This window comes from Marmota monax, unplaced genomic scaffold, assembly GCF_021218885.2.
Source record: "Marmota monax isolate L192 unplaced genomic scaffold, Marmota_monax_Labrador192_F-V1.1 WCK01_AAM20220418_F8-fsc00020, whole genome shotgun sequence".
Classification (NCBI taxonomy): domain Eukaryota; kingdom Metazoa; phylum Chordata; class Mammalia; order Rodentia; family Sciuridae; genus Marmota; species Marmota monax.
The window spans coordinates 19,892,199-19,917,093 of NW_026692912.1; the positions used below are offsets into that span (position 1 = coordinate 19,892,199).

Sequence of the window (24,895 nt, forward strand, 5' to 3'; positions counted from 1 at the left end):
CCCCATAAATCCCAGGCAGCTGTGTTCCTTGTTGCTTTTCCAACTCTTCCTAGCGGACACCTTCCCCTCCCAGCCTCTCCTCCTTCTCCTTCTCATTTGCTGCTTCTCACCAGCCAAAGTCCAGGGAGTCTGATCATTATTTGTAAATAGCACTAACCTAGCCTAAAAGGCTCCCCTGTGAGAGAAGTTGCCTGAGCTCTATCACCCAAGGCCTTGGGGCCTACCATCCCTCTGCTCTTACATGACAGCTGCAGGCCCACACTCCCTGGCCTGGCCCAGTGGGAGGCCTCCATGTGGATTCTCATCAGGCCTCAAGACAGCACTGCCCAGGAAAGGTCCTCACCACCACCTAACATCTTGATGACGACATGGCTCTGCTCAGCCAGGAACCACAAAGCCAGGGTTTGGATCTGAGGCTGCTTGGACCCAAAGTCCATACCCCTGACAGACTTCCCAGCAATGTGAGGTAGGGCAGCCCAGGGACGCTTTTGACCCTCATTTCTTCATCTGTACCAGAGTACTGTTTATGCCCAGGGCTAGCGCCTAGGTTGAGAGGCTGTGTGCCTGAAACGTGGTTGGTGCTTGGTAGATGTTGGGTCTCTTGTGTGCAACACTTCAGCCCAGCCCGGGGCAGTGGTCTCAAGCTTCGGTGGCTTCAGAATTAATTTGGGGTCTGGTGAAAACTCAGTTTTCTATGTCCCACCCTCAGATTAGGTAGGTCTGGGGTGGGGCCCAGGAATTTGCATTTTGTTCTAACAAGTTTACACAAGGACCCTTGAGTCTGGCTTGACCCCAAAATAACCACAACTGCTTCTGATAACTGTCTTGTGTGAAGATGCTGGCTCTGTGGCAGGCAGGAAGGCATGGTTTGGCTTTTTCTGGCCATTTCCTGGGAGCTGGCCACTTTGCCCTCGCTCTCGCCTGTGTGGCACTGGCCCTGGGAAATTGCAGTGTTTAAGCTACGTGAAGTCTGGACAGGAACCAGGACTCACTTGGCCGATTTCATCTCATCTCTGGTACAGAATGGGAAAGAAAAGGATCATAAAAAAAGATAATGATCTTATAGAATGGCTCTGAGAAGTTAACTACCAAAGAAACAACGGAACACCTGGGAGCTCTGTTCAGATTAGGCATGCTTTTGCTTGGCAGTTGGGATTTTAGGTTTCCAGGAAGCAATAGGTCTTCTTTCCTCCCCAGCAATCTGGGTGGGTGCTCTGGGGGCTCCAGGGCACAGCCCAGAGTCTGACACGTGGGTGGGATGGCAAGTAGATGAGGGGTCTGGTGGCACAGTGGAGGGGTGCTGCAGAGGATACCAGGACTGTTTCTGGGCCTGCTCTTCCCAGCCCAGAGGCCCTGAGAATAGAGCCTACAATATGGGCCCTCTTTCCTCCTTCCCAAATCAGGGATAAAAATAGCACCTGTATTCTGTAGGTTGGCATAGGAGTTAAATGACATAAGATGTCCAAAGTGCCTGCCTGCAGGAAGTACTTTATTTTTTCTTCATTGTCATGATCATCATCATTGTCATCCTGCCAAGCAGCTTTGTATGGAGTGTGGGTTCTGGAACCAGACTTCTGGTTTAAATCCTGGCTCCACAACAGACACCCTGTGTGTACTTGTTCACATCACTTCTTGGTGTTCCAGTGTCCTCCTCTGTAAAGCAGGGGTAAGAAGCACCAGCCTCCCGGTGTTCTTGTGACTCTTCCGGACATGCGTATATCAGGTGCTTTGCTGCTGTCTGGCCCATAGTCAGCTCTGACTCCATCCCTTGAGCTTCTGCAGAGGGGTGGGAAGGAGCCTGTGGAGAGAGCAGCCAAGCCCCAGGGGAGCAGGAGACCATCCTCCTCCCATACCCCACCCTCGGCCCCACCCCAGGGGAGAGAAGGGCAGTTGGCAGGGCCCATCCAGCATGCAGGGCTGGACTGGGCTTCTGCTGCTGGAAGCCCTCCTCCTGGCAGCCCGTGCAGGAGCAGCCCCGTCTTCAGTCTTCAGCCGGAGCTGCACGCTCAGATGGTTCTGATTACTCTCACGAGCTCGACAGCGTGCCGAGGTGGCGTCCTCCTTCACAGATCTGCATTCTCCTGCAGACGTCACCCTGTTTCCACTACCTGCCAGGCTGGGCTGCATCGGGTGGGGTAGACCCTGTAGGGACAAGTCCCCACCCCCGCCCTTGCCTTCTCTCTTGCCTTTCCTCTTCCCCCAGGCTCACTGTGGACAGCCTGGGCGTTGGACCTCCTGCACAGATTGTCAGAGAAGCATCTGACACCTCGATTTCCACGCACCCAGGACCCTCCCCTTCCCCCTTTAACAGAGCCCAGACCGTCCCTGGTTTCTATGTGTGCAGAGCATTTGGTAAACAGAATGCTTGAGCCATGACTTGCTGGAAGGGGTGAATCCCAGCTGACACCCCAGACACTCAGCCTATTTTGGGCCTAGTCTCTCTCCCACTGAGGTCTGCGGTCAGAGTGTTCATCTGGGGTCCCCCAACACCCGCTACAGGGGTCAGACAGATCACTGAGCCAGTCACGTTCCTTTACCACCTGAATGTTGGCCCAACCCAGCCTCCTGCCGGCTGCACAGCTCGTGCCTGGGATCCCCTTAGTAAATGCTCTTGTCCCCCCCCCCCCCCCCCCCCCCCCAATGCTGTGATTCAGCACACACAGAGAGGAGCTTCATTTAAGAAAGAAAGTATTCACAGCTGCCATCCAGCTCCGCCACCCTGGAGACAGCTGCTGGCTCCTGCTAGCAGCCAGAGCCCCACAGGACAGGGCTGCCCACCTCACCCTCCACACACAGGGGTCTCTCCTTTTTAAATTTTTTTTCCAAGACCAACCATCTTATGGTTGTTAGACTAAATGCAACTTCAATTTGTATTCAGAACACCTCATTACTGATAAGAACCAGATAAATAGAACCTGGAATTAAAAGACACCATTCAACGAAACATGTGTTCTGGTCCTGCTGAGCACCTGGCACTGTGCTAGCCTCCTCAGCAGAGCTGGGAGAAGCCTGGAGGACACAGGCTAGGGATCTGGACTCTTACCCCTTCATTACCTTCTCTTAGATCTGGGTTTTGAAAATGCAAGTAAGTGATAATAGCAGCCATGTCTACTGTGAAGTTTATGAACGTGCCAAGCTACATAGGAAGTGACATTTTATAAACTTATTTCTTCCTTAAGGTCTTATGATGGTTATCATCTCCACTGTGTAGAAAATTGAGCCCTAAGAACGTCAAAGGTTTTGCCCAAGCCACAGAGCAGGGTCTCGCTCCCAGAATAGACTCAGATCCTCATTGCTTCATTGTTAGAACATATGCTCTCTCTGCAGAACCTGCCATTTTTATTAAGTAAAAATAAATGTCTTACTCCTTTACTCCTAACCGAGACTAACGATACGACGTTCATTAGAACAAATGGAGATGCTCTCCCTGCCTAATCCTTATGCCAGCTCCTTTCCCGCCCCTCATGCCTCCTGAGTCTGAGGTGGGCAGGCACCATGGGAAGGAGGGGGTTCTGGACTTGCAGCTAAGGGTAGTACTGAGATGAGACAGTTGCTCCTCCTTCAGGGGACATTGGGCATGTGATGAACTATAGGCCCTTGGCCCACAGCGAGCCTGGGAGAGCCTCCCAGAACTGGGAGTAGAAGGGCTATGTCCTTTCAGATCCCTTCCTCTGTTGGGGGAATAGGAGGAGGTGATTGACACGTTTCTGAACACAGAAACTGGTGCCTGCGAATGGTGTAGAGAATTCTAAAGTAGAAGCCTCTGGAGTTATGAGGACCTGGACAGCAGGAAGGAGGTGCGCTCCGCCCTCCCTTGCCAGTTCTCTGTGGCCCTGGCCAGAGCCAAGAACCACTCATAAGCTGTCAAGGTTCTATGTGAAGGGGTGCTACAGTTGGCAGAGGGCAAAATCAGGGACATGTGTCCCGTGTGTCAGGGAAAGGAGACCTGGCTGCCCTTTGCAACGGCGGGACCAGGACAAAGCTGAACACAAGAGACCCAGATCACCAACTTGATGAGGCCACCTGCATCAGAGGAACCTGATCACAAGCCCTCCCTGCCTAATAGGCATCCATTTGTGAGTCTGAAGGGGTTTGAAAGGAACCGCTCCCCTTACCTCCCAACCCCAAGAGCCATAAATAGCTTATGGGTCAGGGAGGGGACAAAGGAGAACAGAGATGGATTTTGAATCAAGTTTTGAAATGAAACTATTCTAATAATGAAAAGTGACCACAAAATTCTAGAATCTGACTCAGGTTTGTTTGTTTTTTAATATTTATTTAGTTATAGATGAACACACAGTATCTTTATGTATTTTTATATGTTGTTGAGGATTGAACCGAGTGCCTCACACATGCAAGGCAAGCACTTTACCACTGAGCTACAGCCTCAGCCACTGACTCAGGATTTGTTTAGGAACCTGCTGCCTATACTTGGAAAGGGGAGTCAACTCTGCACAATTGGGAAGCAGGTGTTGGAGAGAATAAAGCACTTCTTTTTTATATCCCCAGTGGATTCAGACCTCCATAAATCAGTAGTGACCTAGATCATCACATGAGAAACCCAGTTTGGGAGTCCCTGGTCTGGCCATCTGAATTTCCCACAGATGCCCAGAGGCCCAGGGTTGCCCAAGGAGCCCCTGCCCACTGTGTGGGAGAGATGGCAGAGACACCCCCTGAGCACCACTGGCTGCTTCCCACCAGGGAGGCCCATGGTATCAGAGGGGACTTGGTGTGAGAATGGCTAAGAAGAAAGCAGGAGCTGGGAACCTAGTGGGCATTTCTGAGTCCCCGCCCTCTTCCAGGCACCTGCTAGAGGCCTTCACAGGCTTCCTCTCTCCTTGCTCCCAAAGCTACAGGAATGGAGTTCTAGTCCCAGCTCACTGCTGTGTGCCTTGGGGGAGCACTCCAACCTCTCTGAGCATCAGTGTCCTGCAGTAAATGAAGCAGTCCCTGAGAGTGGAGTTGTGCCCTGGGTGTGGAATATTACACTCAGACAGCCCCCATCGGGCCCCACAACTTGAGCCTCCCCTGTCCTCTCCTCACTAGAATCACAGGAGACTGGTGTAGCCCTGCTGTTCTGGGTGAGGCACCTTCATCTTGGTGACTGAGGGTCAGGGTCTTAGATGAAGGGCACTGTGGTCTGCCTTATTCCAAACCCACACTGTCCTGCAGAGCAGCAGGGTCTGGTGGTAGTCAGCCATTGAAGGACAGTCTGGGTCTACATCCTGCAAATTCCTGCCTGGCTGTGACCTTGAGCATCTCAGCATGTTAGTGTCCACGTGCTGAAGTGCTTTCCTCAGAGAGTTGTGTGAGGACTCAGCCCAACATGACACGTCTGCTAGGAGCTCAGTCAATGTGGTTATTCGCACTAGCTTATCACTAACATGCTTGGGCTGTCAATACTGCTTGGTAGGTAGCCCTTTCATTGTCTGTCTTAACTCAGGCAAATCTGAATTCTTCACATCCTTGTTTTGGTCCCAGCAGACACAGGGATCTCTGTTGGGTTCACAGATCCCACAGGGTCCCTCTGTCTCTCCCTATAATTTGCTGCTGAGGCTTGGGCCCTGCGTCTCTGTGCTGTGCCCTTACAAGGGATGGAAGATGATCCTCCCCTGAGCACCAAGGCCAGACCTCAGGGCCAACAGCACGTTGTCTGGGCTTGCCCTGCCTCTGAGGAAGGTTTGGCCATAGGTGGGTGGGTCATGCTGTCCTCTGCTGACATGAGCCAGGCCTGGCCGGACAAGAGTCGACAAGCTATCCCATGTCCTCAGTCCCAGGACTGCTGGCACAGCCCGTGGCTAAACGAATTTGCCAAACTGCCATCCCTGGGCCACTCTGATGAGTGAGGCCTTGGGAAGTTGTCACTGCTGTGGATGAGGTCAGTTCTCTCATGCCATGCCACCCAGGCTCCTCTTCTCTGGAGGGGATCTACAATCAGCAGTTGCATAAATGTTCCTGAACCAGGCCTGCTGCATGCCTAGCTATGCTGCTGTGGGTGCCCAGATGAACAGGACCAGTCAGAGAGACTTATCAGGAGATGAGTGCCAAATGGCCAGAGACATGTCCCAGCACTTCTGGAATCTGTCCTGGAACACACATGCCTAGCAGATGTTCTGGACATGGGTGTTGACAGAGCAAGGACAGGGTGGAGAGAAAGCAGGACCTCTTCCCCAGGGACCTGGGCGAGTGGAGGCTCAGGATCCAGATCCATCAGGCCCAATAAGCACCTCCAGGTATGTGGCCCCGGTCACCTCCTGTGCCTTGGCCTCCACCTAGGTAGAGCAACTGCTAGGAGTCAGTGAGACAGCACAGCATGTTCCCAGGTGTTTGTGGCCATCTTCACCATTTAAATTTCTTCCTCAATATTTTCCTTTAAATCTTTCTTATTCATAGATTTCAAGGGTTTGATGAGCTATTAGTTTTCTAATGCATATTAAAATAGATACAAATCTCCATCCCTCTGCCACCACCTTTCTCTTGTGCAATGTGTCCACACTTTGGGGAACTCAGGGATGACCTATGTTGATGGCTATTCTCCATGGTTGGCACACAGCAAGCAGTTGAGCTCTTGTACGTTATTATTGTTGCCATCATCATGACAGTGAGTCTGTAGGACTCACTCCTGGCCAGCTCCTCCTCTCCACCCATGAGGGCCGGTCCTTGGCACCTAGAAGGCAGTGGAGCAGCTCAGTCCCTGACTGACGGGCTCAGATGTTCAGGCTGTGGCTGTCTGTTCCCAGATCCTGGACAGCACATCTGCCAGGCCAGAGCCCCTGTCCACTTCCTTGGGCCTTCACAGAACCTAAAAGAAGCCTGGGTGCCTGCTTCTGTTGGGACCCTTTCCACTTCTGCTGAAGGGTGAATCCCCTGTAGTCTTTCACCAACAGAACATTCCATGGGGCCCACAAAAGTCGCAAGCTTGAGTTCTCCTCTGTCCTCATTTTTCCTGTCCGAATTTGCAGAAGACTGCAAGTCTGCCTCCTGAATCCCACTCCCACGGGCACCCTGAAGCCCTGGTCCCTCTCCTTCACCAGGAATAGCCAGCAGAACTTGTCTCGCATCCACTAGTGGGTGTTGGCCTGGGTAGATTCATGTGTTTATAAGAGGGACATACCTAAATCCTGAGACTGGTTGTTTCTCAACAATAGGGTTATAGACAGCTATTCTTCTCATTATACTTTTCTGTATTTTCTAGAATGAACACAAATTCCCTTTTTCATTAGAAAAAAAAAAATGTTCTCTTAAATCTTAAAAAAAAAATCTACAAATGGGGCTGGGGTTGTGGTTCAGTGGTAGTGTGCTTGCCTAGCATGTGTGAGGCACTACATAGAAATCAATAAAATAAAGGTCCATCAACAACTAATAAAAATATTTTTAAAAAATCTACAGAGACGTTAAAGCTACATGCACAAGCATAGGGCCAGCTGAAAAGCTCCTGTAGAGGAGTCAGGAGTGCTGGGGTGAGGGGGGAGACAGGCTGGCCTGGTCCTGAAGAGAAAGGAAAATGGGCATGGATAGATGGGGGCAGGGCCAGGAGCCCAGGATGTTAGTTTGGGAGGCCGGGTGCCTGTGGGGACTGTCAGCAGGGAGGAGTGGGAGGCTTCTGTGTAGGAAAGCAGCCCCCAAGGGAGTAGGGGCCGTCTGGGTTCTGCACCGTGGTGGCAGCCTGTGTGGCAGCTGTGGAACACCCGCTGGTGGATGCAGGACAAGTTCTGCTGGCTATTCCTGGCAAAGGGACCAGGGCTTCAGGGTGCCCGTGGGAGTGGGATTCAGGAGGCAGACTTGCAGTCTTCTGCAAATTCGGACAGGAAAAATGAGGACAGAGGAGAACTCAAGCTTGCGACTTTTGTTCCAGACTGAAATTCCTCACTTACTCAACCTTCAGATTGTTTTTCAGTGGTGAAGATCCTCCAGGCTGCAGCCACACAGAGCTGCCTCCCTCCCTCCCTCACTGTCACCTCCCTCACTCACAAGCCACCCTTGGGGGTGTCTAGCTCCATCATGTCAATGCCGGCCAGCAGCCTGCCCGCAGCCAGAGAACCAAATGTGATCTCAGGCCAGGGGCCCCAGATCTGGGGTTTCACAGGCAAGTGAAACTTCGAAAGAAAAACTTTAGAGACTCTCATGGACTTCCAGAATTTTTTTTTTTAATGTTGAATTTAGGAAAAAATGCTATAACATCATTTCTTGGAGTAAGGAACATTTGACACCAATAATGTAAGCAGGACCTAATCTCAGAATAAAGAATATTTTTTTCCCAAGTAAGGACAATTGTTCGCCTTTTGCTGACACATTTTAAAAAGTATTTTTATATGTATTTTTTAAAGGCTTTGAATATGGAAAACTGCAACGTAAAATTTTATTGTGTGTTTACCTTGTGTGTAGTTGAACCTTTGATCTGAGTTTGTCACTTGGGTATGTATCTCACAGCCATTCTAGTGCATGATATTTGTCACACTTGTGAAAATCCAGCCTCTTCCAGGTCTGTGGATAAAAATGGGAGCAGACTCTCAAACGCCTGGGATTTGCTTCAGACAGCCTTCGGAGCAAAGGCCGCACCCCGCCCATTGCCCCACTGCTGGGAAGTCAGTTGAGGAGTCAGGCTAGCAGGGCCGGGGAGCTCCCACCCTGCTGCAGCAAATGCTTGGCTCTAAGCATGGAGCCAACTCTCCTCACCTGCAGTGAGTTGCCTCTAAGGGAGGGCCTATCAGTTGTCCTGACAGACCAGCCCCATTTTCAGGTGTCTCGGAAACCCCTGTCTCAGGCTCAGATTGTGGGAGCAGAGCCTAGGAAAAGGCTGCTGACTGCAGTGTGCTCCTCAGCCAGTGCCCCTCAACACTGCGGGGGGGTCTGTCAGACCAGGCTTAGCAGCCTCACCTCACTGATTAGGTGACAGGGCCTTCAGAGGCAGTGGGAGGGTGGCATGTCTGGAGAGAGGCAGGAGCTGGAGGCTAGCAGAGGAGCTCCACACAGCAACCCAGGGAACCAGGTGGGTCAGCTGTGAGCTCCTTCAGTGAACCCTGTGAGACTCTGTGGCTCAGAGATCTTGCGCTTGCTGCTAACCTGGAGCATCATGGCGAGCCAACTCAGGAAACAAGAAGAGGGATAGGCAGTTCCCTGGCATTTGAGGAAGAAACCACTGTTCTTCAGAGTTTGTCAACTCTTTGTTAAATTAATGTGTGTGTGTGTGTGTGTTACTACTCTGATAAGATTTAGGCTTAAATCTGGAGGTACATATCAATGATTAAAAGAAAGTTCTACCTTAATTAAAGATTAATATTCTCTTTTAAACTCCACAAGTAACAGTATGTGTAACATATAAAACTTTTTAAAACACTTAAAATCCTATGACTTTAGTACTTCATGTTCCCATATTTTTGTTATGTAGTTTATTTCAGTTTTCTTCACTGTTTCCCTTTTGTTGACATCGCATGTTTTTGGTTTGTGTTGATTATATTTTTGTCGTTCCCTGCACTTAATGCCTTTGTGCATACACAGTTTTCACTTCCTTTAGAATTATTTCCTCAGAATAAGTTCTTAGGAGTGGGATTACCTAGTCAAAACATACCAATATTTTTCTGGTTTTGGAATCCCTGTAACTTTCCCCAAATTTTTTACCACCGTAATCTGCTACTGGCTATATATGGGCTTCCCTTATCTACAGCCCTGCTAGGTTTCTGCTTTGGGCTTATTTTTAGTTTAATGGTGTAATGGATTTTAGAAGCTGGATTGTGTTTGTTCATTTACATTGATGCGTCTGCTCCATTTCTTTGCTCAGAGCTCCTGCACTTTTTTCCATCACCCTTGTGCCATGATTTGATTGATGGCTGCTCCCAGACACAACACCTTAATGAATGAGTGATTACTTGAGCTAGAGAGTCTTCCTTTTTTGTGTGGGAATTACCACAGTGCATTTTAAAGGAAAGAGTTCAGAGATGTTTGAACTATAAATAGATTTGGTAGCCCCTCTTATTTGGTCAAGGTGGTTCCAGAAATGAATGCAGACTCTGCCACTGGGAGTATGTTTATGTCGCATTTGAATTCTAGAAGGCATCAGAGCTAACGTTATCCCAGGATGTATAATTTAAGCCAGAGATGAAAAGATTCCACACCCAAAACAACCCTCCTCTTTCTAGGCACCCCATAATTATCAAGACAGAGGTTCCACACAGGGCCAGGACTTGCAACTGGAGAAAGTCTAGAGGAAATTGGAAGACAAGCCCCTTGGCTTCTGCCTTGCTCTTTCCTCCCAGGCACCTGGAGAGCCAGCTTCAGGAGCACCAAGAGTGCATTGGGCTTCAGGAAGGGCCACCTGAGACCAGCCCCAGACACCTCCAGGGGCCTCTGCTCTGAAGTATCTCTACTGGGGCAGAAGCCCTGGGCCCTTGGCCTCATTCTTTACCCACCACTTTCTTCCTCTTCTCTGTGCCTCATGTTGCTGTGACTGCAACTTATCCCTCAGGCCCAACACCCCAGCTGCCTCTTGTGCCCCTCTAGCATTGCTTTTGCCCTGTCAGGTAACCCCTGACCCAACCCAGCCCCAGCTCCAAGGCCCCTCCCCCAGCAGGAGCCTATGCAGACAGTTAACTCAGAAGTACACGGAACCACACGCACTGTTTTGGACCTTGTGATTTTAAATGGCATTGTAGCTAACCTTGTTTTTTTTTTTATTTTGAGACAGGGTCTAAGTTGCTGAGAGACTCACTAAATTCTGTGGCTGGCCTTGAACCTGCTAGTGATCAACACATCAAATCCATTATTTCACTCAAAAAAACTAAATAAAAAACAATGTTTCCACTGAATGTGATAGCACACATCTATAATCACAGATTCTGGGGAAACTTAGGCAGAAGGGTCTCTAGTTCAAGGCCAGCCTGGATAACTTTTGAAATCCTGTCTCAAAAAATAAAAGTAAAATTAAAGGGCTGGGGACATAGCTCAGTGGTAGGGCACTTGCCTAACAAGAGCAAGGCCCTGAGTTCCATTTCTAGTACTAAAAAGTAAAATGTTGACTCAAGAATCCAAGCCTTTGTCTATACTCAGAAGACTCAAAGACAGGTGTTTAAATGAGAACTCGTACACATATGTCCACAGCAGCACTATTCACAGTAACCAAAAGATGGAAACAACCCGAATGTCTTCCAGTTGATGAACAGAAAAGCAAAGAGGGCACATGGGCACAGGGAGCCCTCGAGGCCTTGAGGAGGAGAGAAGCGTTGACCCATGCTAGGACACCACGTGTGATATCTTAGAAACATCACCGCAAGGGGAAGAAGCCAGGCCCCAAGGCCCCTACTGGAGGAGTCCGTTGATACAAATGTCCAGTGTCAGTAAATCCACAGGGACAGAAAGCAGGCTAGTGGTTTCTAGGCTGGACAGTGGGGAGCAGGGGGGCCTGCTTGATGGATGCAGCATTTCCTCCTGGGGAGAAGACGAGGTCCTGGAGCAGGGGAGAAATGTTGCTTGCCCAATATCATGAAAGCACTATATGTCGCCATGGTGAGTTTTAGGGTCTGTGTGTTTTGCCACCATACAAAAATACAATAATGGGCTGGAGTTGTGGCTCAGTGGTAGAACACTTGCCTGGCATATGCCTGGGTTTGATCCCCAGCACTACAAATCAATCATTCAATCAATCAACAAAATAAAACATCCATTGACAACTAAATATTTTTTAAAAATACAATAATATACGTGCTGTGCTGGCTGAGGTGTCAGTAAGTGAAAACAGTATTACAGCAAATAGAGCAAAATAGGAAAGAGGGCTGCTGCCTCCTGGGCTCCAGGGGGTTCCGCTGTATTCTTGAAATCTGTTCTGCTCAAGGGAGGATCTTCTCCGCCTTCAGAGTCTACATAGAAGAACAGCTGCTCTGCACCTGGCACCTGTCCGCATGATCTCACTGAGGCCTCCCAGTGGCCTTCCACAAGGTGTGCCCTTGTGTGCCCCATTTGACAGACCACAGCACTGATCAGTGGCAGTGCCAGGGGGCCACACCTACCCACCAGGCCTTGTGACAACCTGTGTCTCTCACCCAGGTTTCCTCGGGGGCATTCTTTTGGGTTGTCTTGCAGTGGTGACACCCGCTATCCTCAGTCTTTTACAATGGAACAGTTACTTTCCTGAACTCATTTATCTTCTTTCAAAGGCCTTAGAGTCTCTTCTCTTGATGCCTGCCTTCCATAGCAAGGGGACCCCAAGGGACCAGGCTCTCCAGCTCCTTGACTGAGGCCAGAGGGCTGCATGGGATGACGGCAGCCCTTTTGCTCTCAGGCAGTCTTCTGCTTCTGCCTTTGCCCTGCAGCTGCTCTGACTAGAGGTGGAGCTTGGGAGTTGGGTCTGAATGCTGATGCTGTAGGCTAATAGTTCCCATTTAATGAGATTTGGGGCCTAGACCTGCCACTTGCCAGGTATGTGGCTTTAGTCAAGTTACCCAATATCTCTGACCCTTAGTTTCCTCATCTAGAAAATATATATGTGATGGCATTTATTTAAATGGAGGACTGGACTCCCCTTTCAATGTTCTTATTGCAGTTTTAATTACATAACTATTTGTGACATTATCTATTTGCAAAAGGAGGGGCTGTATTGGTCTTATTTCCTGTGATGTTCCTGACCTGGGGACCATAGTGGGCCCTGGAGACCTATTTGTTAAATAAAAGGATGAGCTAAGGACTCAGAAGGCTTTGGCACAATGTTTGGCAAACAGGAAATGCTATGGAGGCTAGTTATTATTAGTAGTGTTATAGATGTCATTGTTACTGATGTATTAAAAACACCATAAAATAACTCTGGATCTCAAAACAGCCTTATAAGTTTGGAATTATGCTCATCTTGAAGAAAATGGAAATGGAGGCTCAGATTAATTAACTTGCCCCAGCCCCTTAGAACTGCAACAGACCCCAACCTGCCAGTCCCTAATAGGCACAGAATCCTAAGCCCTTCCCACTAAGCAGGAGTGGTGTCACTGGTGATAGGAAATTCCTGTATTTTAGGGACAGAGCACCTTTTGTGGGAAGTGGCACAGTCTTGTGCATTGGTTGTATGAGGAGTTTCCGTTGCCCAGAAAGCTAGCAGAACTCCCAGGCTGCCACCCACTCCCAGTTGTGACCTACCAATCTGGACACCCCGGCATACTTCCCTGCAACGTATGGGACTTCTACAAAAGGACACAAACATTGCTGCAGTGCTTAATCGCCGTCCAGCCCACGAGGGCAGCACATCTGGTGGTCCTCACTGTTGTATCTGGAGCTTGGCACTGAGCTTGGTAGAGAGGGCTCAGTGCCTGTTTGGTGAATGAGCCAACTGCTGTGTGCCGGGCACTGGGTTGGCTTGCTTTGATTATCTCATTTAATGCTAAGAATGGATGTGTAAGATGGGAGCAAATGAAGGGCTGAGGCTGTGAGGGCAAGCTGCTTACCCAGCACAGTGGGCATTTGAATCCATATCCCTCTGCTCCCTGGAGCAGGCACCTGGCCGTCAGTGCTCTTCTTCCTGAAATAAGAGAACTCTGAGCTATGGCCATGGCCAAGGCTCGGAGGGTAGGCAGGGCAGGAGTAGGCTGTCTTCAAGGTGTCACAGCCTTGTTCAGCCTTGCTGTGGACAGAACAGGAGGTGGGGCTAGAGGAGGGAGGGGACAGTGGGGAAGAGTGTAAGCCGGGAGCCAGATGCCATTTTCTACTAATGCCCTAACTATTCTCGATCTGTCTTTGGGCTAGGGACGTCCATGCCTCGCTTCGGTCCATCTCACTTCACCAGAGGGAGTCCCCCTCATTACTGCCCTTTACTCATGAAGCCCAAACCAAGGGTCAGAGGAGCAGTGAACTGTCCTCAGGCCACAGAGAACAATTCAATGGCAGGGTTGGCTCTCCCCCGAGACTGCCTGGCTCCAGGGCCCCCACCCTTCCCAGGCTGGCCTCCACAGGGCTATTTGATCCTTCAGCAGCTGCTGCTGTTCCCAAGCATGGCAGGCCTCCTGCTTCCAAGCCAGCCCATCCACTGGGCAACATACTGTCACCGTGGTCTCCAGTGTTGGTGCTGAGAGGTCTCTAAGGGCTATGCTGTGAGGTCCATGTGGAGTGGTGCTGATGTTGGGGGCTTCGACACTCTCATTGAAGGAAGCCTTTGGCTCTGGAGACCTAAGCCCAGCAACATGGTGGAGTTTGGGCTCAGGAGCCAGTGGCAGTGAGGTTTGGTGGCTATAAATCAGCTTTCTGAGCTCCTGATAATCCTCTTGGAACTAAATCCCAAATATGTTCTACCCAGAGATGTTTCCAGTCCCCAGATGGACCTCTGCAAGGCTTGTGACTCCACCCTCCAGAGCCAGACTAAGGGCCAAATAGCAGAACCCCAGGAGTCCATGTGGCCCCTATGGGAAGATAGAAGAGCAGGGGTGTGGCCAGACCTGGGCTCTTCCAACTGACCAAGGGAAGGTCACCCTACCTTTCTGAGTCTGTCTCCACAGGGATGATGGGTAATGATGCTTTCCTCAGTGTCCTGTGGGTAGACGAGCTGAGGAGATGGATCCAGAGGCCCAGGATCTGGTTCAGGGTCAGTCCACCAATGGCAACACCTCAGCTCAGCAGACTCCGCACACCCATGTGCTGTCGGGTAGGACAGAACAAGGAAGGGCAAGGTGGGCCACTGTGTCAGAGCTGACTTCAGAGTCAGACCTGGGATGCAGAGTCTCAGCTCTGCCACCACTCACTGGGTGACAAGTAACTCAGGGTCTCTGAACTTCCCTTTGCTCTATGGTAAAATGACGACTTCATGAAACTGTAGCTCTTTTAGCCCAGGGCTTAGTGGAACTTGTCACTATCCCTAGCATTTGCTGGCCTCCAGTTCCTATTCTCCCACCCCCTGCCCCGAGGCAGCTGTCTTGAGCCTCCTTTGAGCCCTCTCTTGGGTTCCTGTCTATGAACTCTGGGTCACAGGAGCCAGGGGCTATCAGGGAAGTTGAGCAAAGCCTAGGAGAGGTCTCTCAGTCCAGCACGCGCTGTAGCCCAGGAAGGGGACATTTGGAAATCACTCTTCCTGTACCACAGCCCTGGGATGGACTTCCCACTTGAGCTGAGATGGGCTTTTCAGCCTCCCAGTGGACCTCCTTCTGGGTGGCCCCAGGTAGTCTCACTGCCACCACACAATCTGTGTCTTATTTAGTGTGAACCAAGGAAAGTGGGCATCAGAGGCCCCTCCACAGACAAATACAGGCTCCTGCTTGCTTGCTTGGTGTGCTCATGCCTAGGAGTTGGCACAGAGCACCATTGCCCCGTCCTGAACTGGCCTTGGCAGAAACGTCCCTCTCGGAGCTGTGACAGCTGCATTCTCCTCAAAGCCCACTGGCATTATCCAGATCAGACGCAACGGTAAAAGAACACCCAAGCAATTGCTTTCTGACCCAGCTGCATGGGCAGCCTCTGCAGAAGGGGTTCTGGCCTTCACAGACTGCTGATGAAGGAGTAGGGCTCCTGGGGGTGTGATCTCTTAAGAGTGAACTCAGAAGTTGACGTCTTCTGCTCTCTTGGTCTGCAACAGTGAAACAACCCCATAGATTTATATGGAAAAAATGAGCATTGACCACATTTTATGGTATCCAAAATCATATAGCGTCTCTTTGGGTCTTTATACCTAAGTACTATAATTACTAAGGGAAAATATTTTTCTTTCAAAAAAAAAAAAATCCAAGCAACTGACATATCGCCAGATGCCTGCTGGCATGAATAAACAGTTCTTCCCGCCTTCAAGAAGCCCCTCCCCATTACAGAAGGTGGCGGGTAGGCCAGCTTACCACACAGCATCACAGAGGTTCAGCCGGAGCAGAGGAAAGGGACTCCCAAAGCTTGCTTGGAGGGTCAGGGGTCATTTTTATAGAGCTTTGCTCTTTGTTTTTTATCCAGAACTTCACAATGTTTTTGGGGGGGATTTTTTTTTTTTTTATTCAAGCATTTAGCCAGGGTATGTCTAGGGATGGATCTCTTTCCTAGAGCCTGGTGAACTCTTCTGGAGAAAACACCCTTCTCTGGGTTAGGTCTCTTTTGGGGGGCCCCAGATCCCCTCATATTCTTTCTTCCCTTGTGCTTTTTCTTGACCTTGGAGAGAGGTTGCCAAGCTGGCCCTCCATATTCATGATGTGAGTTTCCACCGTACCCAGTTGGCCACTTATGGCCTCTGCGGTCAGGTTTTTAATTTGGTGGGGTTTTTGTTGTTGTTGTTGTTGTTATTATTATTATTATTATTATTATTATTATTATTGCAGTACTGGTGATGGAACCCAGGGCCTTGCACACACTAGACAGCGTCCTACTCCTGAGCTACACCCCCAGCCCGAATTCTTGGTGCTTTAAGTCTTTTATTCTCATCACCTCATCCTCTTGCAGTGCCCCCTCTGCCAGTTATCTCCTATCCTTGAAGCTTTGTCTTCTTGTGCCATGTTCCAAAGAGAAATGGTCTTACACTGTCTCCCAGACCTTGGAATGGACAGTTCAGGGGAGGTGGCCGTCATGCCTCTGCCACCTCCTACACACTGCACAGCCTCATGATTTGTTGGTGTTTTTTCAAGTGTCCCTTTGGGTTTTCTTTCTACTGGACATACCCTTGAACATGGTGAAATCAACTCCACTTTGGGGTTTATCAGCAGGCAGGCCTTTGGCCTTCCCTCTGAGCATACTCCATTTCTTTTTTGGAAGGAGCAATCTGCAAATGGATGATAAGAGGGAACAAAAAAGGGTGGGTCAGAATATTCCAGAACCCCAGATGAGCAGTGTGCTATGGTTGGCCCAAGCTCTCTAGTGTTCATAACCCTGGACCTCTGAGTCTGGGGACAGCCCCTGGGAAGTACACACTGTCTCAGTTTCAAGAGACAGGGTCTAGATGTGCTCAACTTCTGTCCTGTACATCTCCCTATATTATGTTAAACGTCCTCCCAGATTCTAGCAATAGGCTGCCCCTCTTAGTCTTAGTAAGGGAGTTTCCATCTTATTTCTGCCTATAAGAATCTTAGTGATAGGTCAGGGAGGTTCTGAGAAGAGCTGTCTGTCTCTTCTGAAATGCTGCCAGACCCTACTGTGTACCCCAGACCCTCCTAAAGTTTGTTTTTTTGAATGGCTTTTTTGAGCATCCACTCTATCCAGATCCCATGCCAGCCCCTCATATGTACATTGTCTTCCTGAGTCTCCAGCAGCTGAGGGCTCAGCTCTGCTTCAAGCTGGAGAAAGCAAGTTTCAGGGAGCTGGATGGCTCCCCCAGCTCACTCTGAATAATAACAGCTAATGCCAGGACTTGAATGCAAGTTCCTCTGTTCCCCTGTGGCTTTCCTCCATGCTGTGTAGAATTCTGATTATTGGGTTTAACAGCAGGTGCTAGACACCTGGGCTGAAATCCCTCACATAGAGCGACCTGGGGCACTGGAATTGAGGAGAGGCCACCAATGCCAAGATCATAACTAACCCATTTCTATCTCAACTGAGGATAATTCCTAGAGTTTTAAAAAAATTATTTTTTAGTTGTATTTAGACACAATACCTTTATTTTATTTTTATGTGGTGCTGAGGATCGAACCCAGTGCCTCACGCAGACTAGGCGAGTGCTCTTCCTCTGATCCACAACCCCTGCCCCAATTCCTAGAGTTTTTGTTTTAGTAGTTTCATGCCCTTAATTATCTGTGTAATTAGTGCCAGGCTGTGTGCCTCATGGGGTCAGGAAACATGCCTCTCTAGTTCTCTTCTTCCCCTGAATCTAGGGTGGAGGGGGATACTCCACAAATATCTGTAGCACTGATGTACTTTATCAGTGATGGTGGACATCGCTGAGTAGACTGTCCCTGTGTCCTTGTGGCATCCCTTCCCAGAGAGTCCCACCATCTTCTCTCAGGCTCCTGGTCTCTTCTAATTGACCAGCAGAATTGATTCTCTGCCAGTTAGATCTCTCCCTTCCCTACAAAGCATCCTCTGATGGTGTAACCAGGAGTGTCCTAATGAGGGCAGCACTGACCCCAAGGCCTGCTGGGAGCACAGTGAGCTGTGGAGGAGAGGGAAAGCCAGAAAGGAGTAAAACTGGTGCTGGAGACCAGGCCAGAGTAGACAGATAGCTCTCAAGGAGCTGACCAGGAGCCCCGGACCCAGGAGGTCAAGTTTCTTGGATTTTTTTCCAAGGGAATTGAGTCTGGTGAGTAGGAGAGAGGCACACAAGGAGGGAAGATGAGGCTGGGCCCTCCAGTCCAAAGCAGGACCCAGCCAGGCTCTCCTCTAGCCACCCATGCCCACTAACCTGGGCCAATGCAGCCAGCCACTGCACTGGCTACTTCCAGTTTCCTCTGCTGATGGTGCTGAGAGGCTGCTTTGCCCACCCTGGCCCTGACATCAGAAGCGTTGGAAAGGTGGGGCTGCCCTAGGCCAGTTGGATCTGGCTGGGCTGAGAGACTTGTGTCCACAGTGTCCTGGAGAAGAGTCCACAGAGATGGCTCCACTATGAAGTTTTTTAGAGGAGCCCCGGCCACTGAAAGTGGGTTTCCTAGGACTGCCCTGTGGGGACTCACATCCTCTTGCTCTCAGGAAAGGCAGGAAGGAGCAAAACCCCTGAGCCTAAAGCCACAAATAGGTGAGTTACAACACCTTCTCTCCAGAGGGCCCAAGGAGCCTTTCAGTTTTCAAGTTAGCAAAATCAGGGAAAAATTTACTCTAAGAAAGTGAAAATCAGCTTGGTACTAGCCAACCCTCCCAAAATCTGTTGCTTGTTTCCAGAGAATGGAGGGATTGGTGACTGAGGTTCAGAATGTGGTATTTTGTTACACAGTTTCCACTGAGTCCTGAATGAAGCAGGTTTTACGTTTGCCCTGTTATTATTTCGGTATCTGTGAAGACTAGGTACAGCGTGGCCGCAGACATAGGAGTGCATTAGTGGAAGTGGAAAATACCTTGGCGACTAAGGCGGCTGTCTGTGAGCTCATTCTCTGGCTGGGATCCTGGTGGCCTGAGACGTTCAGGGAGCCTTTCTGTGCACAGTAGCAGGTCCCTGAGCCAGCACTGGAAAGACAAGCTTGGGAGTGTTTTCCTTGGCACATGGGCAGCCTCGGTTCTACCCAATATAGAGGCAGGTTTCCGAGGCTTTCACTGGGGGAATCATTTTGCATTTCCTCTTGGTGACGTTAGCACCTCTGGAAGCCCTTCAGAGCACTCAGAGAAATAAGGGTATTTAGCTTGGAGATAGCAGAACTCAAGGCTGGCCCTAACAGGGTGGCAGTACAGTGGGTGTCCAACAGCCATGGCCACTCACTTCCACTGAACAGTGGAGTTTCAGAGGCCAGATGCAAGTGAGTTGTGTGTGTGTGTGTGTGTGTGTGTGTGTGTGAGAGAGAGAGAGAGAGAGAGAGAGAGAGAGAGAGAGAGAGAGAGAGAGAATGGATGCGACTTTGGCTCTGGTCAGCTCTACTAACAGCACTTGGCCCCCAGGAGTGTGATCAAGACTGTGACAGAAGAAAGGGCAGCCAGCCAACAGCCAGCAGGCAGAAGGAGGCCCAGGGGGCCAGGGGTGTGGTGCTTTAATGAATATTACTTGTTAATATTTGCCAATTTGTATAAGCATTGCTATAGAATAAGTTTCTAGGAGTGAAATTTCTGGGTCCTAGAAAATATACATTTGAAATTTTGGTAGATATGGCCAATTATCTCCTAAGTTTCTATCAGTTTCTACTACACTCTCATCCATCCTAAGTATTATCAGTCTTTTTTATTTTTTTCAGTATAAGTGGCAAAAATAATTTTGTTTTAATATGTACTTCTTTGATTACTAATGAGCCTTGAGCATCTTTCATGTCCTTATTTTTTTGGTACTAGAGATGGAACCCAGGGGTGCTTAACAACTCAGCCACATTCCCAGCCCTTTTTATTTTATTTTTTGAGACAGGGTTTCACTAAGTTTCTTAGGGCCTCACTAAGTTGCTTAGGCTGGCTTTGAACTCCCAATCTCCTGCCTTAGCTTCCAGGGCTACCGGGATTACAGGTGTGCGCCACTGTGCCCAGCTAAATTTCACATCTTTATTCATCATTTATCTCGTCCACATGAGCATGTGGCTCATCCTCTATAACATTGGCCTTCATTGTAGGAGCTCTTTATATATCAGCTGTCCTATAACTTGCAAGTATCTTAATGCTCTGATGTTTGCCACCTCTGTCGGGTTTTGCTATGCTAGAGTCAAAAAGAGCTGCAATTATTCCCTTCTATGGTATGAAACACTTTAAATAACATTCAGATTTTCTTTAAAGGTTTTATGAACGAGTTTCCAGGTATTGTAGTTTGAATTATAGTGTCTTTCTAAATATTAATATTTTAGGTAGAATATTAGCAAATTTTTAGTTTAATAAAAATATTAATATTAGCAGAAGTTTTTGCCTCTTCTTGAGACAATTTGGGAAAAAGTAGATTTTCCTAATAAGCAACCATTTAATCTAGATTTCCAACCTTGTTGCCATGAAATTACAATTATTTTAACATCTCTTCCATGCATGTAGTCTTAGCCCCTTCTCACCACTAACATTGTACATCTGTGTTTTCTTTCTTTTTTTCCTCTCTGTCATTCATACCAAAATATTCTCTATTTCTTCAGTTCTTTTTCAAAGAACCAACTTTCAGATTTTTTTTATTACTCTGCTGGACTTTTGGTTTTTTTAATTCATTATTTCTGCTTTTATATTTTAATTGTGTTCTTCTTGTTTTTTGCTATGTTTTATTCTTTTTCTGTATAAAAAATCCTAATTCTCTATGATAAATACTAAGACCATGCATTTTTTTCTTTCTAAAGTATGGACTTTTTTCTGAGTATAGTTATAAGGTTTTGATTACATCATGTGTGGATAGTTAGTGATTTTAATTCCTTCTTTCATCTCTGAGTTATTTGGTAAAGGTTTTTCTTTACCAAATGCTTTTTTTTTTTAAGAAGTTGTTTTTACCCCTGGGGAAAAGGAAGGAGTGAATTCTCCAGACCCACCAGAACCACATGGATCATGAGTGTGGAAGGTGGGATTTCCCCCAATGGAAAATCAAGGGCTGTTTCCAGAAGAATTAGGGAGTGGATATTGGGCAGACAAAAGTGTCTGTTTTTTGGGTTTTTTTTTTTTTTTTCTTCTCTTGCCAGTAAAGTTGTTGAAGGTTTAAATGAGATGGTACATGTAGCATAGGGTCTATCACAAAACAAGGCCAATAACAGTCACCAGACCAATGCCCTCTCTTCACCCCCTTTCTTTCTGCTGATTAGGACCCCAGCACATGCCATGCCATCCCTAGCTCTCCGGGGACCCTTGCAATACACTTGCAGTAGGTTACCTCCTTGCACCTTTATATTGCCAGGTAATCCCCGGGGCACCCAGGGATCTTGGCCATGTCCTCATTTCACCTTGGGGAACCTGGAGGAGACTTGGCTCCTCTGGACCCCAGGATTCTATCCAGGCTGCAGGACTTTGTCCATGTGACTTTGTGATTCATGAGCCACAACACCAAGACATAAATGAAGCCATGTGCTCCTGCAGAAAACACGGCTTCTCACCACCTGACACGTGACTGCTGGGCCGGCCTTCCCCTTCCCTGCAGGCCTGGAAGCATATGTCTCCATGACAGCGAGCAGCCCACAGACTGCCCATAGGAATTGTTCTTTAAATGAGGATCTATTCTGAAGCCCCTGTTTTGCATGCTTGATATTAATTAGCAGGCACTAATTAATACACACAGTCTTCTGCATCTTCTCAGGGAGCCAGGGCTGTCTTCAGAAAATGGAATTGCTTTGTGCTCTCTTGGAAAAAAAACAAACGCAAACCCTAACGAGCAGCTGCTGTTATTTCATTTGGAACTTATGGGGACAGTTAGTGTGATCGAACCACACAGTGTAGTCCTGGGTGCCAGCACTCCTCATTTCTGAAGTCTGAGAGTGGGCTTTGCAAGGCAGAGTGGGAGAATATGGGAAAAAGTCTTTCATCTCAAACTTTGAAAAGGAGAGAGAGAAAATAGAATGCTTGAGATGGAAATGTGGCACATTTTTATACCGCAAAGATTTTTTTTCCCTCAACACAGCAGAATTTTCCTTATTGAAAAGAAAGCCGTGTGAGAAAAACCAAAACCAGACTTGGGCTGGAAGCGAGACGGGGCGGCGATGGGAGAACAAGGGCGCAGTGAGTCCCCGGGCCTGCGGGGAGCCCTGGGCTAGCCGCGGGCTTTGGCTCAGGGGAACTCAAGTGCCTGGCCTTGCAGAGGGCTCTGCGCCACTGAACATGGGTGTCCCTCAGCCTCAGAGCAGGGGTCTGTTCAGGAGAGCGCGTCCTTTGTTCTTGAGAGCTCCCTCCTTGGGACTGGGGCATCTTGGGCATGCCTCTGGAGGGAGCCCGGATTCAGGTCAGGAAGCAGGGGTGGCCACCCACCCCTCATGCTGAGGCCAGCCCAGCCTCGGTGAGGGCTCCACCACACAGCCAGCCGGGCTGCCGGCTCCAGGCCCTGGGGGTCCTTGCCCCGCCACAGCAGTCTGGCTGGCACTCATGTGGCAGCCACGGCAGTGTCGCCAGGCCCTGTGTGGGGCACAAAGGAGCAGCAGAGCAGACGTGTGGTCTGGGGAGTTGCCCCCTCAAGGGAGGGCTGGTCTGCGGGTGGCATGGCATGGGGCTGGAGCCAGCTGCCACAGTGTCCTCAACAGGCAGGCCACAGCAGTGTTCCTCATGCCTCCAGCTCTGTGGCTAGGACCCTGCCAGCCCCAAGCCCCTAGCACTGATCTCGGTCCCAAGTCTTTGAAGTCAGATAGGCTGACTCATATTTTCAAGCTGTTTGATCTTGGCCTAGTCACTTTTCTTCCTAAATCTCAGTTTCTTAACCTGTAAAATGGGAGAATGAGGGTACCTGCTTGTCAAGATTGCTGCAAAAGTGCATGAGATATTAGCACACATCCTCCCAGTAGCAGACAGTGGCTGGGACTATTACAGCTCCTTCCTCTGAAGTGTCCACACCTCCCCTTCCAGCCCAGTCCCTGGCATCACTCAGCCCTACGGCAGCCAAAGTCAGTGGCTGGTCCTGTTGCTGCGCATCTTCTTGGGCCAACAACACAGTGTTGTCCGCTTCATTAACTGTCTAAATAGGAATAAGGGCTGTGATGTCCAGCTGTGCTATCCCCTCCAGATGGAAGCTCCCAGCATGGTCCAGCTCGGAGTGGCCTTGTGTGACTAGCTTCTGGGCACCATCCATGATTATGGCAAATGCAGCTGGGTGCTTCTCTCTCTTGAACATCCACTGCTGATCCCAGTGAGACCTCACAAGGGAGCCAGGTCAGGGTCAGCCTAACTTCAATGGTCCAGGCCCTAGGCCAGGAGACTCCCTTCACTCAGTTATTATCCACTTTAATTGTCAAGGAAACTGAGGTCCCAGGAGATGAAAAGCCTCACCTGAGGCCACCCTCACTCTGGTAGGTAGCAGAAGCAAGGCTCCAAGTCTGCCTCTGCCCCCCCCCCACTCACAACTGCCTACAATGCTACAGATCTGGCAGAGCCCCCCAAGTCTGGGTGGGCCACTGATAATGGGACCTGGGACAGATATGCTCCAATGGCCATGATGGAGTAGGGAATAAGAGGTGGTTGGTGTAGCAAGGAGAGGTAGCCACAGTCTCCTCATGAGCCTTCCTGGAAGAGTGTGGTCCCCCCAGCTTCAGCTATGTCGCCATCTGGCTAGGCACTGGAAGATCTGGCTGAAGGGAAAGAAGGACTGATAATACAGCAGCCTGGACAGACTTGTGTGCAAATCCTGCCTGTGCAACTCCCCCACTGTGTGACCTAAGACAGCAATGCAACCTCTCTCAGCTCAGTTCCTTCCTCTGTACCACAGGGGTGAGACCTCCTGCAACAGTGTTGTTCTTACAGATCAGTAACCTATCCAAAGCTCTTAGTTTAGGACCTGGGGTGGCATAATAAGTGCTCAGTAAACATCAGTGGTCATCATGGTCACGTGACTCTCGGTGTCTCTTCAGCTACAGAACAACATGCGCTTCCTACAGTTATTGTCTGTGATGAATAAAATATGCCTTTGTTCCGGCATTCCCTTCTTCAGCTGGTGTTTACCACGCAGCTCCTCCTTGTCTGTTCCAGACACCGGGGACTGAGCCCTTAGAACAGGACACACCGCCTGATCTCAGGGTTTAGGCTGGTGGGGAATCAGGCCTTAAGTACATGGGTGACACAATCACGTCTCCAGCTGGGCCTGTGGCGAGCACTAACAGAGGAATCAGCCCAGCACCTGGCACAGTGCCAGCTGGAGGTGGTTATTCTTATGATTTCCTATGCTTAGGGTGTATAAATATTTCCTAATATGGACTACTATGCCACAGAAAAGGGTTCCCTGAAAACTTTGTTAGCTACAGAAAATCTGCTCCTGTAGCCGCTGTGGCTGTAGAAGACTGTCTAGCGGAGGGTCTGTTCATGCATGACCAGGGGTAGGTTTCCCCAAGTCACTGGAGCCAGGAGCCTCCTTGGTGGGGTCCACCCCATCCTCAGCACACTGTGGCCTGAGGAGAAGGCAGGTGCTAGAGTGTGCGTGCTTCCTGGCAGGGATCCATGAACATGCTACTCTCAGGCAGTAGTGAACCCCCACTCCTCAGGGTGAAAGGAGGGGCTGGGGCTGGACCTGCAGCCAGACAGACCTGGGGCAAGTCCCAGCCCTCTTGCTCCTTAATCCCTGAGACTTAGTTATCTCCTCCTTCTTCCCAGAGTTGATGCAACAAGGAGGGGTCAGTTCGGTCTTTCAGTAGACCCCAGAAGCAGAAGGCCCCCTTTACCCTTATCCTGCTCTGGGCTGAGATTTGCCCAGCCCCTCTGAGTCAGCCAGGCTGACATCTGTGTGCTGTGTCTGCAGTCACACTGCCTCGTGGCCCACATCCCTCCA

At 49.4% G+C, this 24,895-nt stretch overlaps 1 protein-coding gene across 13 annotated transcripts in view; it reads left to right on the top strand.

Moving 5' to 3' along the window:
- The window catches only part of Ralgps1 (Ral GEF with PH domain and SH3 binding motif 1), a 245,250-nt gene that overhangs the window by 175,156 nt on the left and 45,199 nt on the right, over window positions 1-24,895 (top strand). The gene's annotated exons all lie outside the window — the stretch shown is intronic.